General features: G+C 51.0%; 1 protein-coding gene across 1 annotated transcript in view; it reads right to left on the reverse strand.

The window, feature by feature from the left end:
- Window positions 1-5,391, reverse strand: part of LOC113211277 (noggin-2-like) — an 8,993-nt gene extending 3,602 nt beyond the window's left edge. Inside the window, exon 1 of the mRNA XM_026429601.2 lies at window positions 5,276-5,391. The gene's annotated coding sequence lies outside the window, so the exon portion shown is untranslated. The remainder of the gene's footprint in view (window positions 1-5,275) is intronic.
- Window positions 5,392-6,019: the final 628 nt, after the last annotated feature.

Below are 6,019 nucleotides of genomic sequence, written 5' to 3' on the forward strand. Positions count from 1 at the left end.
CGCCCCATTGGCCCGCGGGGCCGGCGGCCGGCCAATGGCAGCCCGCCCCTGGAGCTGCGGCCCGGGGGCCCGGCCCGGCCGGCGCCGCGTAAAGGAATCCCAAGTTTGCAGACGACACAAAAGGCACCGGAAACTGAATCGGTCATGGCCATCACGGTGTGTGCAAGCCCGCTCAAGCCATTGTCTGCAGCAGGTGATCCGGGAGCAAGGGAGGCCGCCCCGCGCTGATCAGGAAAAGGGACTACTTGTAAATGTTTCCCAAAGCCTCCTGACTCACCTTTCAAAGGCGGGTCGGCAGCCGGCGCTTGTCACCCAGTCAGTAGCCGATCGCGTATAATCACACGTGTTCGAAACGCTCGCTGCGAATGGCATGCACACCTGTTTACTCGACCGAGAGCCCGTCCGAGGTGCACGGACAAAGGGTAACGCGGGCGAGGGCGGCAGACCACACGGGGGGACTAGACAGACGAAGATGAACCGAGGTTCCAATTAATACGGGGCGATCGGACGACAGTTCGGTCCTTAACTGCCCCTTGTAGCCGACACCAGACCACACCCCTCGTAGGGGCGGGGCACACCCGGCGCCAGGCCCCAGGACCCGACCGTTGTCCAAGAGTATGTCAACGTGGGGCTGGCCGGTGTCACTCCTTCTGCTCCTCTGATGGACTCTGCTGTTGTATTCGTACACGCAGTGATTAAAGTTTACTGTGTGAACTGTCAGTAAGTAAGCACAAAGGAGCGTTCCGAGGGGGTACCAACCACACCACTCGTTAGATCGCAGCGCGATATTCATGTGATAGTAAGTAATATTGTTCAAAATCATCGGAGGGTTAGAGTTTCTCGCCGAAAATGAGAGCTCGAGAAGTGACTAACAAACAACCCTCCCCACAGAAGAGATGATGACTCCATCCATATCCACGAGGCGCTCGAGATCGATGACGAGACAAAAGAACGTAGATGACTCATCAAAAAATTCTTTATGAATTTTTTAAGCCTTTGCTGGTTTCCGTTCTACCGATAATCCCATAAATTTTGGCGCGCGCCAAGGGGGCTGAGCTGTCTGCTGTGGCCATCGCACGAATACGAAGGTATATGGGCGCCAGACCGGTGGAGCAAAACATGTAGCTCTGACCAACAGGATCGCAATATTCTTCTTAGCTTCACTATTTGCTTCAATTACATTACTAAAACATTGGTTGAAATTTGATTCGACGAGTCCGTATGGTACGGAGAAAGGGATCTCTAATTTTCAAGTCTCTAGTCTTTGAAAAAGCCTACAAGATGCGGGGTGGGTGATTAGGGTGATCCGAGTCCGAGTACGGCGCGGATCACCCACCCACGGTAAAAAGAATGTCTTGAAATCCGAGGAAATTTCCTGGATTCCAAGGTCGACGAAAGTCCAGACGAAAATTTCAAGACTTTCCCTTGGAAGCAGCGGGTTTCAAGACAGAGTCTGGGATTTCAAGGGCCAATCTTGAAATTATCCACCCGACCTTATTGAAATCCTAGAAATTTCCTCGGTTTTTAAGACATTCTTTTTACCGTGCCCTGTCTAGCCTAATGGTCAACGAGCACAGGTTCGTCGGCCTAGATTTCCCGGTTTGATACGTTCCGTTGGTTATAGTTATCTGACCACTGACCACGCTAGTTTTTTTGTCCAGTACCTCGTGACGTCCCCCTATCAACTGAAAATAATAACAAAACACAAACTCATGTGTTGTCAGGGTGACGTTTAGGCAAACGGTTCATTGTCTTCTACGTTGTTCGCACACATTTTTGCCGCAAGACACAGAAGAATAAGATATAAAAAATAAAATGCGCAGCACACACTAAAATCTTATCAACTTTTTAATTCATACCTGATGAATTTTCATGCGGAGTGCTCCAGTTGTGAAAGTTTTAATAATATTTCAGTGTAAAAAGAAATTTCTTCAAACTGGCGAATTAACACTGGTAAAATAAGTGTTTAATGTAGCACGCCAATTGCTGTTTAAGTTCAAGTGTGCACTTTTTCAACACATTGTGGTGTTTATCTAGGTTAAACGTCAATTGGTGTTTAAACTTTCGACACTTCCGAAAAGTAGAGCAGCTGCACGCCATACGGTTCCTGGTTCCTATAGATTTGTGTGTGTCCAAGTGTGCACAATCTAAACGTTTACAATACGTTTAAAATGTGCACTCCACGGCCAGAGTGCGAATTGAGCTGAACACCATGTAATGTTTAAAATTATAACTTGCACACGTGGGTGTTTAAATTATGCACACTTGTTTTACCAGGGAAAAAGTGCGAGCACACACATGGTAGTTCATCAGCTATAAATAATATGCCGTATTTTTACAGCATGAACTTCATGAACTTCAAAATAAAGCTGGTCGTTCTAGCTGTAGTCTCTCCGTAATGGGGAGTGACATTTTAATAGTGTCCTCCACAAGTCCTTTTTCCAACTACTAAATACTTGAGAGCAGTTCATATTTGCATTACACTAAGCAGAAAAAGGCAAGCAGACACCACTCCTCTTGCACCTCCGTAAAATTTATGTCTCCCAGCCCCCCGCCCCCCTTCCCCCCGCGCTCGCCACAAATCTCACGCCAATGGGGCTTGTCACACCGCCCCCTCTTCCTCACCTCCAAAGGGGCGAGCGCTCTCTCCGTCTTTCTCTCTCACCTCGACGAGGGGCCGCCATTAAATCGATGGCTTTATCATCGGAGCCGAGGGCATGCAGTGTGCTGTTCCTCTGTGCCACCGACAGCGCAGAGGTCCGCAGAGGTCATAACAGCGGCGAACAATAGAGGGTGGCGTAGTAAGTGTTGTTACTGAGCAGACATACTCGAAAATGTAGAAGACCATAGAAGAGATCGGCGTAGGAGACAGGAAAGTCGTACTGCACATGTATTAACCATATATGCCACGCGTATGGCAGGACATAGAAGACCAAATCGCTGGTGGCTCACATGTGTCATACATGGTAATGGATTACAAAAACTAGTTTTTACGTAGCACGCAACTTCAGCTAATCTGCTGTTGAGCGAGTTAGGTTTAAAATTTAGTCAAGCAATGAAAGTCTGCACTAAAGCGAAAAAATTATCTTTGACTTTATTTTTGCAATCAACGTGGGAATTTGCAAACCGGCTACATCCGTTTGCGAAAGAATGCATAGGCCTACAATGCTCCCAAATTTTGCAATTTGTCTAGCAGTATGAGACTAAAACACGTATTCGTTTATGAAAGAAAGTTACAAAAAGTTTTACGGTATACAATATTGTAACTATTTAGCTTTCAAATGGCCGAGGCACCTTTTGGCCCGCCTTTCCATATCCAACTACTTGCTGAGGCAGTGGGTCCAGTTCGGGTCTCTTTGCGTCGTCCTTTTATGATGCCCCCTCTAAAGGTGTGACACTGGGGATTAGGGGCCCACCCATAAATTCATCCCAATTATCGGAGAAGAGAGTATTATAATTGTAGCAGAAAGGCATTTTGAGAGTCGAATGCGACAGTCAGCAAGCCGTATGGGGGCAAAGGTGCCTTTTGCACCTGCACCTGTTCATTGTCGCCAGAATAAGTATCGTAGAACGGGTACAGAGAGTGCAAAACTGAGGCCTATTCTACATGTCCAAGCACAAACTAAATAGCAAATAAATAACAAAAATTTTGTGTCCAGTGAAGATCCGTTTTAGAGCACATCTTAATCGGATGCAAATTTGTCACCCGACTAAGAATCTTACGAACGCTTGAAACAATATTTTCCTTTCTCCAGTGTTCACATTGTCATACTGCCATGCTTTCACTTACAGCTACCGTTAAAAATATTGATCTTGCGGGATGATATAAGCGGTTTTGGCGGTGCAACACAGAAATCAGAGCCTGATTGTCTGCCTATACTACTCACTGAAGGGAGCGTGAAGTTGTTTCCAGTGTGAGTCATACTCGTGGGAGGTAGAGCAGGGTACCCCTTGCCCTCGCTGCCAGACGGCACAGTGCGGTGCGGACTGGAGGAAAGGAGAAAAGGAGGGGGAGTGAGTATGGGGGCTAAGGGAGGGGGGGGGGGGAGATCAGAGTGGGTACCAGTTTGTCAGTGAGAATTATGTATGCCTTCATTTCGCCTGCCGTTTTGTTTGTCCGACGCGCTTTTCAAGAAGACTCACGCAACTCCACGGCTACCGATCCGGAGTTACGGGGAGCAATCCACGCTTCTTTGCGATCAGCCTCCCGCATATTCGCGCACCCAACAGACCAGGTGGGTGGCGGGAGGGAGCGTGAGATTCAGTGATACACACACAGAGAGAGAGAGAGAGAGAGAGAGAGAGAGAGAGAGAGAGAGAGAGATCATCCTCATCCAACAAACTACCCTGCGCCCCCTCTCTCTCCACCCCCCCTCCCCTTCCCTTCATCTCTTCGCTTTTTCGTCTCTTCAAGCACGGGGCAGGGTGAGCGTTACCTCGTTCTCGCTGCGGCAGCCGTGAGGCAAGCTTATCGAACATGGGAAGGGGCAGGATCGTGGAAGAACGTCCCAGGTCCACAGGGACACAAACTGCTGCAGGACGGACGCAGCACACATAGACAGAATCAAATCGAAACCAAGCTAAACTGACACGCTGTTGTCAGCTTTCTTCCATGCCTTGGCTGTGACGAGTTTTGTCTCCTGCCTATGAGTGATAATGAGAAATATGTTCGCCGTATCGAATGTCGCGAAAGATATAATTGATGCAAGGGGTTGACGTAATGGGATAGTTCCCCACTATCTCTGTTAGCCACAGCGGAGAGGGGGAGTGCCCGTGCCAGGGCTCCTGCAAGCGCCCTATCCTGATCTGGCGAGCGTTGGCGCATGTTGACCGAGGTAGCGAACAAACAACAAAGACGCGACTGCACACACTAACGCAAAAGTACACACACACATACGAACGTACACAAACAGGTACACACAGAATAATAACCATTGAAAACGACGCAAGGCGTTCGTCGAACTGTTGCACCTGTCAGTGAGCAGTAGTAGTAGTGCTTGTTGACTTACGTGCAGGCACACAACATCAAACGTGTTACCCCCCCCCCCCTTTCCATACACACACACACACACACACACACACACACACACACACACGCACGCACCCTCACACACGGGCACAAATCCGCCGGCATGGCGTTAGGTCACGCGCCGGGTCACAGCATGGTGGTGACCGGACAATAACCAGCCGCCATCATTCACACCTACCCTCAACGTCATGTCCATGAGGTGACAAAAATGAGAGAGTGTGTGTGAGAGAGAGAGGGAGTACTCACGTGGATATTGGCAGCGCGGGGCGCGCAGTTCAGGGCGACGGGAGCACGAGTTGGCCGGGCTGCCTGGCTGGCTCGCTGGGGCTGATTGATAAGCTCCGAGCCGAGACCAACAAGGTGTGCGGAGTGGACCGTCCCGGGCCGGGCCCGACACGGCCTCCCCCACCCACCTCCCCAGGACCCAGACCGGCTGCGGGCCGCCTGCTCGGGCTGGCCGCCCGGCCCGGGGCCCGGCCCGTCGAGTGACCTCCCCTCCTCTACTCCCCCGCACTGGTAAGGTACACCGGCGCACCCTGAGCTGTGCTGGGGCGAGGCGGAGGGTGGAGTGTGGAGCAGGGGGCGCCGCCCAATGTAAAGTGCCACTGTTTGGCGTACTGGTCGGCGCCCGCGGACTTTGGAGTTCTTGGATTTGTGCCTCACTACGTGTGTCCCCTTTACTGGTGACCCTCGGAGAAATCATTCAGGCAGGGCGAAATGGCAAAGACGCCCAGCTCATCGAAGCTCACGTAGACACGTCGTCGCCGGCCACCCAAGCCGCCCCCGGCCCAACGAGCTGGTGGTCGCCAGCCACCCCCTCCCCCAGCTTCGGCCTTCCCTCCTGGTTCCACGCTGTCTCCGGGGGTCTTCGTCGCGCCGGGCCCAGTCCGTCCAAGGGGAAATAGGCTTGAACTTCGGTGTACGTTTCCTTGAACTTCGGCGAACTTCGGTGAACTTCGAGAACTTCGGTGAACTTCGCGAAACTTCGAC

Source organism: Frankliniella occidentalis, unplaced genomic scaffold (genome assembly GCF_000697945.3).
Source record: "Frankliniella occidentalis isolate FOCC.00 unplaced genomic scaffold, Focc_3.1 Scaffold127, whole genome shotgun sequence".
Lineage (NCBI taxonomy): Eukaryota > Metazoa > Arthropoda > Insecta > Thysanoptera > Thripidae > Frankliniella > Frankliniella occidentalis.